At 38.5% G+C, this 18,700-nt stretch overlaps 1 pseudogene; it reads right to left on the bottom strand.

Moving 5' to 3' along the window:
* Window positions 1-2,872, bottom strand: part of LOC131906556 (taste receptor type 2 member 140-like) — a 34,753-nt pseudogene extending 31,881 nt beyond the window's left edge.
* Between the last annotated feature and the right edge of the window lie 15,828 nt (window positions 2,873-18,700).

The raw sequence follows: 18,700 nt of genomic DNA on the forward strand, positions 1-18,700 counted from the left end.
GAGTGATTATTTTATAAATGGCTGAGGGACCATGGGGCCAGCCACAACTGGAGGAATGCAGACCATGGGGCCAGGAGGGACCTGAGAAACATTTTGGCTACACTCAGTCATGCTCAGCTCTCCACCCTTCTCATCTTCAACCCAGTTTATTTTAAACTGGTAATTTATTTGATTAAATTTATGTATTTTACTTTTATTCTAATATTAATAATATATGTGAACAATATTAATCACATGTTAGTTATTTCTCAGTTACTCTAAATTTTTATTTCTGTGGTATTTGTTTGTTTTCCACCTTAGAAAAATTGAAAAGTCATGGTTACACAAAGGAAAATAGAAACATCACCTCTCCACTGTAATGTTTAATTAAGACACTATCTTCTACATGATTTGACATTGATTAGCATAAAAATTACACTTCATACATTAAAAACTCCACAAAACAATATAATGTATTTCCTAGTGATAAATATGTTTCATAGATTCTTGAATCTCACATTTAATAATGTAGGTAGAAAATGTAAAATTAACAAAATTATTGTATTTTTTAATTTTATTTCATATTATTATGTATATGTGTAAGTGTGTGTGTGTGTGTGTGTGTGTGTGTGTGTGTGTGTGTCCCTCTCGTAAAGGGGATGTAAAAATCAGAGGACAAGTTTTATGAAACTGTTTTCATCTTCAGAAACATCATGAAGGAAGAAGGAGAGAGCTCAGTGGAGTAAAGCAATTACTCACTAATCCAAAAATTTTTTTTAACATTTTCCTAAATTGATCATACTGAAATGGCAAATTAGCTTCTAAGTCTACATTTTATACATCTTTTCTTATCAGTGTTTTTTTTTTTTCTGCTGGAGAGATGGCTCAGCAGTTAAGAGCACTGGCTACTCTCCCAGAGGACCGTGGTCAAAATCCCAGCACCCACATGGCAGCTCACAACTGCCTGTAGCTCCAGTTGCAGAGGATCTGGCACCTTCACACAGACACACATGCAGGCAAAACACCATTGTACATAAAAAGCATTGTTCTTCATTATAAAATTATTCTTATGCTGATATGTAACTCTTAAATTTCACATGCTTGTATACAGATATGTATCTCATATTACTCATCAATCATTTTTAAATTCTTAAATCATTAAGAATTGATACAAAATTAAACTGATATTAAGTTGTCAATATTCACATTGTTCTCTGTATAGCAATACACATTTCTTCATCTTTTCTGCCAAAACAATATATGTTTGGGGAGTGATTAATTATACATATAATTTTATAAAATTAATAAAGTCACATATAAGCAAAAAGCATTCGGAAATCACAAATATATACATACAGGAATTTCTTACTGCTAGACATGTCCCTGCAGTCTCCATCTTGTTCAGGTGTGCTTCCTCATAGACTGGGGACTCAGGCCTGCAGTCTCTCCCTCCCACCTCACAGCACTCAGAAGAGCCCAGTTCTCCCCACCTCCTGAGAACAGGCCTTCCCAAAGAAGGAGACCTTAGAAGGAGATTGCTTCAGACAGAAAAAGGAACCACTTCCTCACTAAGCCCATTGTTCTTGCAGAGACCCCTTATCCAGCTGTGTCATTGTGTCCTTTCAAAACCCTGTTTCAGGCAGAAATAAATGCAAGTATAATATCTCTAAACCCTGTTAGATGATATTGGCTAATAGTAGACCCATTAAATTCTGGCCAAACACTTTCTCTATCCCCCCTGCCTCCCACAAATAGAAAATAAAACTTTAAAATAGAAAACCTGCTCTCCCTGGGAGACTGGTACTTTTGACCTTGTCTCTACAGCCTGTCATGTTAACAAACCCCACTGTTCTGCCTGACTCTAATAAACTCTTTGCCTGAAAAATGACCCACCTCCTCCCCTCTTTCTCCATTCCTGGAGTCACCTCTAAAATGTAATACTTATGACCTGCGTACTCCATAGAATCAAAATACATCTTAGAGAGCAGCCTGTTTCTCATATTTGAACCTATACCTTAGGCCGAACAGTACAGAAAAGAAGACCTGTCTCACGTTCCTGTTCTCTAGAATCAGGACCCATGGACGGGCTGAGGGAAAAGCAAATCCCAGGGCTAGTAAAAAAACAAAATTATTGGACTTTTCTGCTTAAAGTTACTGTTACAAAATAGTAGGAAAAACGACAGAAAGAAAGTGGTATACAGTAACAGGAAGGTGACCACCATTTTCAGGGCCTTTTTGTGGGCTGTGGTACTGACATCTCTGGAGCCTTTGGCAATGAGCTGTGTGTTTTTCAGATGTCTCCACAGGAGGAAGATGAGCAAGAGGAAAGCAATCAGGGTCACGGTGAAGGAGATGAATGTGAACATAATGTTGATGAATAAAATAAGCCTAGAAAATTGACTAAAGTTGGTTGAATAGCACTATAGGACATATTTGCTTCATGTCCATCAATCCAGACACAAATATGCTCATTTATGACTAAAATGTTCAAAGGCAAGAGAAGCAGAGATGCCAGCAATGTCATTGAAACAACTTTTTTAACTCTCCACTTTAGGTGAAGAAAACTAGAGTTTGAAAAATTGGCTATCATGAGAAAATAAAAGATGCCAGGCATGCAGAAAGCCAGATGCTGAAATGATTGGTCACCATCCAGAAAATATTGATTATTCTCACCACTTTTCTAATTATCAGTAAGGATGGGTAAAGACTGAGTAGTGTGGCCAGAGCAGAGAAATTCTAGAGATGGCCAGAACAGTGAGGATCTGATCCACTTTAGAGATCTTTCTTCTCTTGATCCAGTCTTCACTAGAGCCACAAATGCATTTCTCAACTTTACTCTTATTGATTCTATGCTTAAAATGACAGTCAACATGAACTGTAGGAAGTCACACATTGTCAACGTGATGTTCCAGTTTCCTTTTACACTACTGTAGATATGTTAATATAATCTTTTAAAGTCTAGATGTTTCTGATTCTTGAAAATCCATAGCATATTCACTTTTAAGAACTTCCAGAGATCCACCCGGGGCCAAGTCATGGATCTCTGCATCCAGATCCCTCAGTAGTTGGATGAGGTTTCTAGCTCGACAATTAGGGTGTTTGGCCATCCCATCACCAGAGTAGGTCAGTTTGGGCTGTCTCTCGACCATTGCCAGCAGTCTGTTGTGGGGGTATCTTTGTGGATTTCTGTGGGCCCCTCTAGCACTTTGCTTCTTCCTATTCTCATGTGGTCTTCATTTACCATGGTCTCCTATTCCTTGTTCTCCCTCTCTGTTGTTGATCCAGCTGGGATCTCCCGCTCCCCCAAGCTCTCTTTCCCTCGACCCTCGCCCTTCACTACCCCCACTCATGTCCAGGCTGTTCATGTAGATCTCATTCCATTTCTCTGTCATTGGGCGATCCCCGTGTCTTTCTTAGGGTCCTGTTTTCCAGGAGTCCAATTAGCGAGAATGAGGAGGGTTTATATGATCGAGAATTGTTGAGACCAAGGTTGGATAAAGCACAGGGACAAATAGCCAAACGAATGGAAACACATGAAATATGAACCAATTGCTGAGGGGTTACCAACTGGATCAGGCCCTCTGAGTGGGTGAGACAGTTGATTGGCCTGATCTGTTTGGGAGGCATCCAGGCAGTGGGACCGGGTCCTGTGCTCATTGCATGAGTTGGCTGTTTGAAACCTGGGGCCTATGCAGGGTCGCTTAGCTCGGCCTGGGAGGAGGGGACTGGACCTACCTGGACTGAGTCTACCAGGTTGATCTCAGTCTTCAGGGAAGGCTTTGCCCTGGAGAAGATGTGAATGGAGGGCGGGCTGGGGGGAAGGTGAGGGGGGCGGGAGGGGGGAGAACAAGGGAATCCGTGGCTGATATGTAGAACTGAATTGTATTGCAAAATAAAAATTTAAAAAAAAAAAAGAACTTCCATATACAATGTCAACCAAACACCAAGATTCACTAGTGAAATGGTTTGTGTATTTCTCCATGAATATCTTTCATAGGCTAAAGCAGGCCAGTTGAAGTTCATGCAGATGCTGTGTGCATTACATGTTAGCTGAAGTCTTTTTTAATTGTTGAGGAAAAACCATAGGATTCTAATGTGCTGTCATCAAAATAAAGATGCATATACCTGTATTGTTTTTCTACTTTTGTCTTTTACATATTTTCATCTGGCTTCTGGACAAGTAACACTTGGAAGTTGTAACTCAGCAAACAAAATGTAGAAGAAGAACTTCATTAAATACATCAAAATTAGTTCTGTATAGGGAGTTTGTATGCTATTCAAAGATCTTCCAACAAACTACCTAATAATATCCTAGACATCTTCATTTCTCAAATACTTGCTACTAAGAATTCTAATCATCTTACTTTTTACATGTCCCTGCATACACATACCCAAATATCCACCAACACAGAAATAAACATTTATTTAGATTGAAATCCTCTTCACTATTCACCTCAAATAACATAGGTTTGTTTTTTACTCAGCATTTATTCTGCATCTAACTCATGTGATAGCTGTCATGACACTGTATAAAATTACATTAAAACATAAGTGATTGTGGTGATATTTTGTTGTACTCTAATAAAATTTACTGAAGCTCAGAGGACAGAGCCACCCACTAGATTAAACACAGGGGTCAGGCAGTGGTGGCAAATATCTTTAATCCTGGCACTCAGGAGGCAGAAATCAGTCTGGATCTCTGTGAGTTCAAGGCCACACTGGGCTACATGAGATTGAGCCAGTCTAGAAGAGAAACAGAGCCAGGCAGTGGTGGTACACACCTTTAACCCCAGTATTTGGGAAGCACACACACCATTAATCCCTGCACTAGGAAGGTTAAGATGAGAAGTGAAATGGCTTGGCAGAGAAAGGTATATAAGGCGTGAAGAGACAGGAATTAGAAGCCCTTTCGCTTAAGGACTCAGAGGAATTCAGTCTCAGGATTTGCCGAGACAGGATCAGCTGAGGAGTTGGTGAGGTGAGAAGTGGCTGTGGTTTGTTTCCTCTGATCTTTCAGCATTTACCCCAATATTTAGCTCCAGATTTTTATTATACGACCTTTTAAAATCCATGCAACACTAGATACAGTGGTGGTACATGTATTATATAAACCTATGATTCTGTAATCCATGTATGTAAACAACTTTGAAGTCTTTTTATTGTGCTATAAAACAAAAGGCTTAAATGAATTCATCTACACACCAAGAATCCTTTCCATTCTCTATGTCTTTTTGCTTGAACATGTACTTCCCATTTCAGCACCAAGAGCTGAAGGTATTGACTATTTCCTATCACTTTGCACCAACATCGGCTCCATTTACATTCACTACAGGCATCAAGGCAGGTAAAGGATAATGCATTACCTAAACAAGTAGGGAATAAAATATGACATTAGCATTGTTCAAGAGCTAAGGGTCATCAGAAAATCAAAGACACAAGTGTAACAAAAGTAACAAACAGAACATAAAAATAGTTATCAAAGACTTCAGTAAAATTGGTATGGTGGTACACACTGGTAAACCAAGCCCATCAGTGAAGAGGTGGACACAGGATATTAAGCATCCAAAGCCAGCCTGTGATATAAGTGAGATATTATCTAAAAGCACAAATTTTTAGATACAGTGGAAAAAGACATGGAATATTTCAGTGTGAAGAAGGGAACACAGCCTCATAATCCTGGAGGAAATGCTCAGCATTGAGGGGACAGATACAGTGGAAAGGTAAATTAGTCCACCTGTTAAGAATTAAGGGAATTATAACCATAACATCATTGCAGAGACAGGAAGGTCCTCCTGACATGGCTCCTTCCTTAATGGGAAAAAAAAAACTAGGGAGACAGGGAGGAACGCAAAACACCCTGGAGAGAGGCTGTGTGGAATGTGTGCTGTGGCAGGAACATCAGGTCTTTCTGGGAAATGACAAACTTTAACCAATGAGATGCACCCTGAGGAGATTCCCTGTATCCTATCTCTGCACCTTAGGCTCCTTATAGAAACTGTTAAGTTTCACCTCAACAGTGATTCCAGAACAGACACAATTCCACTCCTACCTTTGTAGCTATTGGCTGACTGCCAGCTTCCAAGAGAAAGAGACCGTTTTCTCTAAGAGTGTAGCTCCTGGTAATTTAACCATGATCCAGTGCAAAACCATACATCTGAGACTATTCGGATGGTACAAATTAGTCTTGAAGGAGATTTTTTAAAAAGATAAAAGGGAAATAAAGGGTGGTAGGGAAGAGGGGTAGATCTGGGAAAGAGTTGGAGGAAGAAACGAATATGATCAAAACATGGTATGTTTTGTTCTTAAAGAACTAATTTTTCAAAAATTTACAAAGAGTTCAGCTGCTGTACTAGGAACAGTAGTTTTGTATGCAGGATATAGCCCAAGGGATCTGCTGACACCAAAATATACCACACACAGGGAACAGTCAACTCGGTAATTTTCCTGCTTTTCTGTATGACAGTTTCTACATTTTTATTTAACACTCCAAATGGTATTATTTTCTCAGCATTTTTACAATAAGAAATATTTTGGATATATTGTGGTGTTGAAAAAAAGCATTAAAATATATAAACAACATATAAACCCTCAAATAATGTTTAAGTCAACTGAAATTTAAATTTTCAGTGAAATTCATTTCTGTCACTGATAGCTTCCTGACATTACTCTCTGTCTCAGAGCAACAAAATGGTAACTGAACATATCCATCTCCACATCCAAACAAATCAACTCCCTTACCCTAATTGTTGTGTTTTAATATTTAAATGCTTTATCCTCAACCACAAAGAAATCTTTGTCTAAAGTCTCCAACTGTGCTTACTTACACAAGTCTCTGATAAGATGCACATCATCAATTCTGTGCCTCTTACATGTGCCTACCTATTTAGTGTAGATATTGGTTGGAATAGTGTGTAATTTTAATTCAATATGACAGTTGATTTAAGATTATGCAAAGGGATCTGCATTTTGCCACCTCCAGCAATAATAAATGTCTCTTGTCTGAAAGAGGTGTTTCTTAAATATTAGATATAATCATACCTGACTCTGCATGGCAAATTGTGAAATAAATTTAAAGTATAAAATACATAAATAATATTCTAATGTAATTCATGTATTTCTTATTTTCTTCACAGTAGGCAATGAAACATTAAATTATATTGTTAAAAAAAAAAGAGTTCAGATCCTCAGGAATCCTAAACCTCCTTGGTGAAAATGAACCACAGGAATATTCCAAATGTGGTGAATGAATGAATGTTCATGAATTTATCTTGTGATGTTCTAAAGATCTGTATCTAGATATATACAAGAAACATTTCCCTGGGAAGGTAAATGGTCACACTCTCTTAGACTTCTAGGAACGGAGTCTAAAATTATATGATGGAGACTCAAAAGAGCTTGTGCTTCTTGGAGGAATTCAATTTCTGTATGCCAATGCTCTTGAGAATTTTGGCTCATGTAAATCACCGAAAATCTAGTGGATTTGTGTTAATCTACTACTGAATACATAATGGAAATTCATAAATGTAGCAGTTGACCAAACACAATCATGTTTCTTCTCCCTGTCCTGTGGAATGAGGGACATTATTGCAAGCAAGACTAAGGGCAGGCTTCTAGATCTCTTCTTACTCCCAGTAGACAATGGCTAAATTGTAATACCCACATTCTCCTGCAAAGAAAGTAATTACTATGGCAATTTACAAATACCTTGTGTCCTTTCCTCATCACTATTAAATAAATATATTTTGATTCCACCATAGACAGGTGGACTAGAGGGTGAATGGAGATTGCTGCATACTTACTCTGAACCAGAAGGTGCTTCTTGAGACACAGAATCTTTACTTGGAATGAAAGTATCACCTCTAAATCATTTTTCATGTGGTTATAATTTTCAGTTGTATTACAATATTATTGAGGAATATCAAATAGTTGAACTTTTATTTAATAATAACTGTAGCTCACCTCACAGTTGCATGTTAGGGTCTTCCAAGCTAGCAGTTTGATATTTTGTAATATTTTAATTCACCATATTAATTTTATAATAACTATTATTGATAAATGGTAAATTATAAGTTTTTAAATAATAGAAAAGGAAGCAGTCAATCAAGTGAGCAGGAAGCCCACAGAGTAGCAGAGAATCTTTGCCAACTATATGTCTAATAGAGGATTAGTATCTAGTAAATATAATGAACTCAAAAAGAACAAAGAATCAAGAAAATAAGTGACCCAATTTAAAAATGAGCTATGTATCTGAACAGAAAATTCTCAGAAGACATAAAATGACTAAGAAATATCTCAAAATGTTCAACAACCCTAGTAATTAGGGAAATGCAAATTAAAACTACTTTGAGATTTCCTCTAACCCCAGTCAGAATAGCTGAGATCAAGAAAACAACAGATAACAATTGCTGGCATGCAATTGACAGGGCTGCGCAGTAGTATAGCTACTGTAGAAACCATTGTGAAGAATTCTCAAAAGCTAAAATAGATACACCCTATGACCAAGTTATACAACTCCTCTGCATATGTCCAAAGTACTAAACATCCTACACAACAAATACTTGCTCAACAATGTTTATTCATAATTGTTGGGATACTGGAAACAACTTATCCTAGAATGAATGGGGAGTAAAAATGTGGTGCATACAGATAGTGAAAATGTGGTGCATATACACAATGGAATACTATTCAGCCATAGAAAAAAATAAAACCATGAAATATGCATGAAAAAGAATAAACCTAGAAGGCATTTTACTCAGTGAGGCAACCCAGACCCAGAAAGAAAAATACCATATGCCAATCAACTTGTGGTTCCTATCACCAAATATTTAAATATGAATATATAATCTGGGGCAGCCTCAAAATCAAGGAAAGTAAAAAGGGATGATGAGTATCACTGCCCAGAGGTCCAGCCTTCAGGAAGCACTCAAGGTATGCTAAAAATAAATCTACTTTTCTATCTAAGGGATACTAAAAAAGGAAACACACGCTTTCTGTTGGTAACTTTCTCTTTTCTTCATCTTAAAAAAAAATCTTCTCTGCTGATCTCTGTCTCCACATAGCTTGATTTCTTTACACAACTACATTTACTCTACACAGCTCTCTCTCCATAGCTCTCTCACACAGCTCTCTCACACAGCTCTCTCATACATTTGTCTCTACACAACTCTCTCATACAGCTCTTTCTGCATAGCTACACATCTTTTTTCCACAAGGCTCTCTTCTGCATACACATCTCTCTTCTACATAGCTCTCTACATCTCTCTATTCACACATCTTGAAAAATCTCACTCCCAACAGAAAACTCTAGACAATATATGAATTACATATTCAGGGTCACAAAGCATTTCTTGAATAAACAATAAGAAACAGAGCCATTCTGATCACACAGTTCCTTTCAGGCTGGGGAAGTCACACTGCTGACTGGAAGTGATTAATCATGGCAACACTTGGTCATGCAGATGGGAGGCACATAGCCTCAGAGACATCACAGAGAGTGATATTGAATTTCACTACCTAATCATTAAACAGTTAGTTGACTCAACCTTGAGCTTTGTGTCATAAAAGTGAGGTTAGGAGTATGTGCAGAAAGTCAGTTGCTGAAAGAATTATGTCTACTAAAGCTGCATCATGCCTGACCTTTGTTCTGAAAGCAGACACCTGGGAATCTGTCCCTGAGCATTTCATTTGCAGAAGCAACTAGTCTGTTTTGAATTTGTTTTGAGGTCTCAAATCAGCTAAATGTGCAAAAAGCTATCTTTGTAGCTGAGAGCACTGCCACTTTTCCATGTCAGTCAGATCTAGGAAAAATATCCCAGTATTACTTTTATTCATCAAAAGCATAGCTTAAGAAGAAATCATCTCCCTGACCATCCACAGATATATGTGCCCAAAGAGTACAAAAAAAAAAAACCCACACCACTAATGGGCCGTGGAAAGAACCCCACAGCTGTTCTTTTTAGGGAAGAATTGTGACAGCAGATGAGAAAAATTACAGACAGAAGCAACCGGTTTTCATAGTCTGTGGTCCTGAAAGCCTTGCCGCTGTGGGATGTTCTGTATGGCAAATGTGTTGCTCTGATTGGTTGGTAAATAAAACATGATTGGCCAGTAGTCAGGCAGGAGGAAGTATAGGCGGGACAAGGAGGAGAATAAAGCTGGGAAGTGGAAGGCTGAGTCAGAGAGAGACACTGCCAGCCACCACAATGACAAACAGCATGTGAAGATGCCGGTAAGCCACGAGCCACATGGCAAGGTATAGATTTATAGAAATGGATTAATTTAAGCTGTAAGAACAGTTAGCAAGAAGCCTGCCATGGCCATACAGTTTGTAAGCAATATAAGTCTCTGTGTTTACTTGGTTGGGTCTGAGCGGCTGTGGGACTGGCAGGTGAGAGAGATTTGTCCTGACTGTGGGACAGGCAGGAAAACTCTAGCTACACCTTGCTTAATGAGATTCCTCCATCAGAGAGTTATTCATCTGGCAGGTAAATGCCTGAATTATTAATTGCCATCTGTTGTATTTATGTCATGGCCTGTGACAATGGGGCTTGGGAAGAAGCTCTAGAAGGAGTTCTGTGGAGTGGTAGATGGGATAAAACAAGGTGGGAGGGACTTTAACAAGGAGGTAGAGTGAGGACAATACAGAGGGAGAGGGAGTGGAGAGAAATCACACTAAGGCTGTTCAAAAAGCTATAGGGAATTATTGGTTTATGTTTACTTAAAATTACATATACTAATATAAGGGTATGTGCAGATATACACTACATAGGCATAAGTTATAAGTATACACACACATCATATATATACACACACATCATATACATGTATGTATGTATGAAAAGCCCCAGTGCCAGGAATGGGAAACCTCCTCTCAGATTGTTGGTTAGGGAAATCTACAAAACCCCCCTTTAAAAAATGTAGGATATTGCCATTGCCCTTGGTCTCCTCTCAGAAATTGAAGGTAAGACCCTATTGCTGCAGCTGTAGATGTCCACAGAATATGGAGGAAATTAGCTGGATCTGACCTGGGAGCCTCATAGTACAGAAGGAGCTCTGAAAGCTGCCAAGAGAGAAAAGTAATCAGTAGTCCTATCCAGCTATCACACTAGTGAAAAACAAGAACAAGAACAAAATAATACCCCAAAGCCATCTAATTGGACTTAAGGAATGATGAGCAAGAGTGAAATAATCCTTTGTACTGGAAACCAGCAGCTACCCATGTGTGAGAAAACCATGGACCTAGAGGACAACCTACCACTGCCACTTTCCCAAATCAGTATGATTTCTAACTGCGTACTAAATATTTATGCTTATACCCACAGATAAGTGTGGCTCCTCCCTCTAGCTAGAGTTTTCTTGCCTGACCCACAGTCAGGACAAATCTCTCTCACCTGCCAATCCCACAGCCTCTCCGACCCAACCAAGTAAACACAGAGACTTATATTACTTATAAACTGTATGGCTGTGGCAGGCTTTTTGCTAACTGTTCTTACAGCTTAAATTAATACATTTCCATGAATCTATACCTTGCCACGTGGCTTGTGGCTTACTGGCATCTTCACATACTGTTTGTCATCATGGCGGTTGGCAGTGTCTCTCTGACTCAGCCTTCCACTTCCCAGCTTTATTCTCCTCCTTGTCCCGCCTATACTTCCTGCCTAGCCACTGGCCAATCAGTGATTTATTTATTGACCAATCAGCAACACGCTTGACATACAGACCATCCCACAGCACTTCCCCCTTTTTTTTTTCAAAAAGGAAGGTTTTAACCTTAAAAAAGTAAAATTATATATAATTTGGGAATTTGGGCATAGCTTCTCTTACTACTTCCTGCTGGAGGGGGGCGCTGTATCTTATAGGGACACAAAGAAAATTTTAGGATTATGGAGTAGTCCACGAGGGTGTATCATCTGAGCCAGTCACCTTGAAATGGTTCTGGATGTTGGATCATCTGGGCCATGGTGTCATCGGAGACCTTTCAGGGGGTCTTGGCTGGTCAAACCTGATGTATCTTAATTTGGAACAAATCCATAGCCTTTGGCTTTCTGTGGGAACAAAAGCAGAGACTCTTTTCCAAAGCAATATATCCTTATATCCAAATTTTGAAGTCAAGGTATCTTTAAAATATACATATTGGCATAACTCAACAGCTTTTACAATCAAATGTTTTTCTACAGTTAAAAATCCCAAAGACAACACAATCCAGATTCTCTGTGTAATATTCATCTTCACGTGGCTTATTTTTTATATTACCTTTACTGTCTCTTTAAAGACTTTATTTTTAAAAACTATGTATTTCTTTATATAACTGTATATATTCCTTTTTCTCTCTCTTCCAAGCCTATGTATCTTTTACACACATTGTAAACTATTACATCTGAATCTGTCTTATTGTGAATCTATTGCTTTAAACTGCAGCAGCTGTGGCTGCTGGCTCCGCCCACCTCAGCTTCCCAACATGGCGGTGGTAATTTACCGCCAGCTCTGGGAGCTATCGTGGGTCTCTATGCTTTTATCCAAGCAGCATATACCCCAGAAACATCTTTTTTTGTTTTGTACTAGCAAAGGCTAAATCCACCATGCAGCTTAATGTGCCACTTGCAGAGGCCTCATTCCTGCCATATGGCAGCAGGTCTAGCGCACATGCTAGGAACCCACCAGTAGCTCAAACAGGCAGCTGCCGCTCATTTGAGAGAGACAATTAGGAACTATTTTTAGCTCCGTTTTAGAATCTTTTTTCTCAGTTTTTAGGGGGAAACTCTTGCCCCACGTTGGGCGCCATTTGTAGCTAGAGTTTTCCTGCCTGACCCACAGTCAGGACAAATCTCTCTCACCTGCCAGTCCCACAGCCACTCAGACCCAACCAAGTAAACACAGAGACTTATATTACTTATAAACTGTATGACCGTGGCAGGCTTTTTGCTAACTGTTCTTACAGCTTAAATTAATACATTTCCATGAATCTATACCTTGCCACGTGGCTTGTGGCTTACCGGCGTCTTCACATGCTGTTTGTCATCATGGCAGATGGCAGTGTCTCTCTGACTCAGCCTTCTACTTCCCAGCTTTATTCTCCTCCTTGTCCCGCCTATACTTCCTGCCTAGCCACTGGCCAATCAATGATTTATTTATTGACCAATCAGCAACACACTTGACATACAGACCATCCCACAGCACCTCCCTCATCAAAGAAGCTTCTTTTTGCAGCCGATAGAGATAATCAAAAAAAAACTATAACTGGCCAAAGTGCAGAAAACAAGCACCCATGTGGTAAACAATGCTATTTGATACATCTACAGCACAACCTTTACACCTAATACTCCAAGAACTTCATGGAAAAGGGAGCAGATAGATTGTATGATCTGTGACCAGGACATCTGCTGCATGATAATGTCTTCTGTATATGACAGGAGAAGTAGCACCCATGAAATCTTGGCAATGTGATATCCTAAACAAGGCCTGAAAAATGACACCAAGTGACATGCTGTTTTGAGTGGGAGAAAATCTCACAAGCCACAGCCATAGGTGAAGAGCTCTAGGTAATTAATGGTTTTCTGAGTGACAGACAATTGGCTTTCCCTTTCATAGGTTATCCAATTCCCAGTGGTCAGCCCTAAATACGTATACACACAAACAACATTAATGAACTCATCAGATTGTATTTATAAATTTAAATGTGTGTATATGTGTAGCAATAATAATTAAAGAATAAGAGGCAATGAATTTGAAAGGGAGTGGAGGCCATGGGGGGAGTTGGAGCAAAGACAGTGAGAAAATGATTTAAATATTACTCACGTGAAATTCTCAAAAGTGTAAAATTTATTTTGTTTTTTAAAAAATGATTAATTCCATGATTGACAGTAAGAACATTCAACTTCACTTGCCCACTGGATGAACTTGAGTGAACTACGGTTGAATACCAGAACACTGCCTTTCCCAAACCAAACTAATTTTAAAAGAGCCAGAGCAGTGAGATTCCATCACCTGGGGTCATAAAATTTCTCCTGGAAAAAAAAAGTCAGAGCAGTTTTCAAATGATATAGAGACACTGGCAAATTTACTTAAAGTGAATCCTTCAACCATTTTGGTAGAAAGTGTATCCAGTGTTAGCCTTAAATCAGGGGGAAATGTAAAGAAAAGCCCAGTGAACAGGAGATGGGTAGGGGAATGAAGTCCTGGCTAGAGTTAAGGAAGAATGCAACATAAAGTAGGACAATGAACAAGTGCATTGTTGGTAATGGAAAACATCATTCCCAAAAAAAGTGCAAAATAACTCTAAACAGGTACTGTGTGCTCTTACCACAAGCCCCAGTCTTCAGTTGCTGGATTCCCATTTGCTAGCATGCAAAGAAAGACATATTCCCTTTCATTGTTTTGCAAAGTTTTGCCTTGCATAGCTCCTGTGCAATTTGAATTCATCAGGCTTAAATGTTAGCTGGTAAAACTTTAAAAATCATGTGTGGGGGTGCAGGGAATAACTAAAGTAAGAGAGTGACTAATAACTAAAGTCCTCAGATGACAAAAGTGATCCTCAACATTGTTAGCTTCTTCAGCTAACACATTGCAGCCGTGCAGGCAAATGAAAGAGAATAGTTCCCTTTTCAAGACCTCCTTGTTTTCTATGGGAAGTCCATCTTCCCTACAGAGATCCACAGATAATCAGTATGTGTTATAGCACTATTATTCACAACCAAATATCTCTCTCTCTCTCTCTCTCTCTCTCTCTCTCTCTCTCTCTCTCTCTCTCTCTCTCTCTCTCACACACACACACACACACACACACACACACACACACACACACACACACATATATTCCAAGGCTAAGAACAACATCATTCAAGATCCAGCTGAGGGTTCTAGAGATTGAAATCCAGGTTAGAGGTTCAGCTCCCACCCCACTTCTGTGTTATTGAACACTGTACACAACAGATGTCTTGTCAGAGGTGATCTATGTAAAATATCACAAGGAACTTCTTTAAAACTAAGTCTGCATAGTGTTGTGCTCCACTAGCACCTTGGAAGTCCTGAGGAAGAAGCTGGGCAAGCTCTGAATCTAGATACCAGGCTGTTCAGTTTATCTGTGATTTCTATTGAAAATCTGTACCTACAAGTTCTCTTTACTCCCCAGCGGACCATGCTGTGTTTGTAATGTTATCACTTTATATTTTTACTTTTTGCCTGTTTACAGATTTCACCAAACCTTGTGAAATATTTAAAATTCTTACTGTGTATTAGTTATCAGTTTATCAATTTGAAGGAGATATTATAAATTTAATTATTATGCCTTATTATTCATTTACTACATTAATATAATCTTTGTCTAAATACACTTCATAGTTTTAATTTTTACTTACTACTCTAACTACAATTGTTTGTGGGACGTGTGTGTGTGTGTGCACATGCGTGTGTGTGTGTGTGTGTGTGTGTGTATGTGTGTGTGTGTGTGTGTGTGTGTGATTGCAGGCACTTGTATGCCACAGTGGAGGTCAGAGAACAACTTTTGTGAGATGATACTCTCCTTCCATCTTGTTCTGAGGCAAGTTTTCTCTTGTAGTTTCCTCCACTACACTGGTTGTCTGGGCTGGCTGGCTTATGAACATCCAGGTAACTCTCCTGTATCCTCATCTTACGTCTCCTAAGTAATGCTAGGATTAAATACGCATGCCACAGCATCCATGACTTGCATGTAAGTGCTTCCAACTGTCTCAATTGGCTCCATATTTTTTATATTTGAGAGTATTTCATCTGATATTACTATTCCATAAACTTTTGGTTCATTGTTATAGTAGTTCAGAACTCATCTTCATTAAGAAGCTAAATAGGACCTGTACAGTGACAACACAAACCGACACATTATGCTGGTGGTAGATATCTCACAAGGCTCCATCCTTAGATGAAGAGCTATAGGCAATTAATGGCTGCTGAGAGAGAGAATGAATCTTCTCCAGGAACATCTCAATGCAAGGCTATCCAATTTCAAATGTTCATTCTGAAAGACATATGCATATGAGCAAATGAATGAAGCAGAATATATAATATATATTCATATACGTATGAATGATAACTATTAAAAGAAAATAAAGTTATTTTTTAAAAGTCAGAAATTTAAGATGGACAGGAGACATGGGGGGAGTAGGAAAAGGATGGTGTAAATTATGTAAATGTCGTATTATGAAATTGTCAAAATACTAATTAAAATTTAAAAGAAGCTTAAACACTATTAAAGCCTCAGTAAATTTGTTCTATGAAAATTTTATGCCTCTACTACGACAAAAGGATCCTAAATGTTGTAGTGTGGTCACCAACATCCCCGTAGTTCTGTCATTAACCAAGAAAGGAAGCGTGGATATTGAAGTGCTGTGGGATGTCTTTCTGTATGCTGTGAATATGTGCAGCTCCCATTGGATAATAAATAAAGCTGTTTTGGCCTATGGCAAGAAAGCTTACAGCCAGGCAGGAAATCCATATAGTTTGTAATTAATATAAGCCTCTTAGTGATTATTTCATAAACAGTTGCAGGACCTCAGGTGAGAGAGATTTGTCAGAACTGCTGGGCAAGGCAGGACCAGAGAAATTTCTGTTCACATTGGACCGTGTCTGGCAGTCATTTGGCCATTTATGTCTGTTTTTACCTTTATCCCACACCTATTTTTAGAGAGCCTCTAAGTTGACCAAGTAGGCTTTGAAGTCTGTAGCTTCCTGCTTCTTTCTCCTAAGAAACTGGAACTTCTGCATCACCAGACTCAGCTTGTATTCTTCATTCTTGAACAACTTTATTCACCAATTTTCAACTATTGTCGTGTTTTTGTCTGTTATAGGACACTTCTATATAATGCATAGTATGTGAAATAAAATGGAAAATACATATTTTGGGATTAGAGAGTTGGCTCAGTGGTTAAGAAGACATGTTGCTCTTTCAGAGGACCTGTGTTCAATACCTAGCACCCACATGTCGGCTAGCAACCATCTCTAACTCCACTCCGAGAGAAGTCAATGGCCTCTTATGACCTCCTTAGATAGCAGGCACGAATTCATACATGCTGAAAAATACTCATATATATAAAATAGATAAATCTAAAAATTAAAAAAAAGAAATTAGAGTCAGAAAATGTGAGCTAAAAATGTAATTTGTATGAACTGTTACTTGCAACACATGAAAGCTTAATAAATCTGTATTGATCTAAACTCATGGTGTGTCTGCTTTTCACTGTCTAATATAACACATTTATGAATTTCTGATATGTTGGACAATTTCTGTAACTTATAAGAGGTGATAAGTTGCACTTCATTTTTTCTTTAGTATCAACTTTATTCTTAAACAAAATTAAGACTTATTTTCTCAGAATGTTAATGTTCTATTAAATGGATATTGCACTTTCCCTTTTGCTTTTCTTAAGCATCCACTTAAAAACCACTACATAGATTTGTTAAATGACAGACATTTATTTCCTCGAAGTTCAGGTGCCTGAAAGGCCAGGTTAAGTGTCCATGGGTGTTGCATTTTGGCAATGACTATCTTGCTGGGGTGTGCAAATCATCTTCTTACAGGGCCTTCCTCTGTGAGTTAACACACCTTCCTCTATGTCTATAGATTTCTCATGTCTGTTGCCTTCTTATATGGACATTGGTCCCATTAGATTACAGTTTCACCCTATGATATCATTTATACTTGATTTATACTTGAGGATATCAATAAATTTTGTCTGAGTACCTTGAACAGTATAGCATCAACGATGGCAGTTTTGGGACAAGAAAACTGGTCCCTCATATTCTTTCTGTGCTTGGCCCACTAATAGCATTCACAAGTAGAAGGTACATATTACATAATACTGGTTTTGTTTTGTGTTTTAATATGGAATGACACTACTTAACTGAATGCATAAGACCAAATTTTTGTCTACAAATTGGGTTTATAGCTACCTTCTTCAGCACTTTAGGAGTATCTGTCAGTTACCTTCCAGTATGCAACTTTCTAAAAATACTTCTCATGAGAATATACTTTCTACAACCACAAGTTTGTAGACATTTTGTGAATTTGACTTTGATTCTGGTGGTCTTAGTGTCTTGCAATATAACCTCTTCTCTGACTTTTCCTAGGGAGATGTCAACAGATGCCTATTTACTCCAGGTAAACCACCCACAACAGAACAAAGAAATGACTCCACTCAAGTCTAGTTCAGTGAACCAATTCATTTATTAGGATTACTTGCAGGGACACGGGTGAGAGCTTCTTACAAGAGCATGGAGACATAAGGGCAGTTTCATCCCTGAAAGCCCACCCTGCACCCAGCCTGGTGACAACTCATAAATTGCATCACTGAAGCTCCACACACATCCTGCAGACAGCTCAAGCAGTTCTTGCTCTTAGCAACTGTTTACAAGTACTTAACATTTTGCATGTTTAAGTCGCTTTGTAACATAAACCAAACAACAGAGATAAATACGTAAGGGTATTATTTAGCTGAACAATTGATATAAGTAATTATATGCAGGTGGTACAATTTTGTATCAGCAGAAGACAAGATGGTGAACTTTAGGCACAAAACTCCTTTCATATTTTACTACACAGGTGTTTCTGTGAAGGTTAGTGTTGACTGTCATCTTGACAGGATCTAGAATTACCCAGAAGACAAACCTTTGGGCCTGTGTAAGAGAGACATTCTACATTAGGTTAACTGAGGTAGGGATCTCACTCTTCTTGTGAATCAGGACATCCATCATT

The sequence above is a fragment of the Peromyscus eremicus genome, chromosome 3, assembly GCF_949786415.1.
Source record: "Peromyscus eremicus chromosome 3, PerEre_H2_v1, whole genome shotgun sequence".
Taxonomy (NCBI): Eukaryota; Metazoa; Chordata; class Mammalia; order Rodentia; family Cricetidae; genus Peromyscus; species Peromyscus eremicus.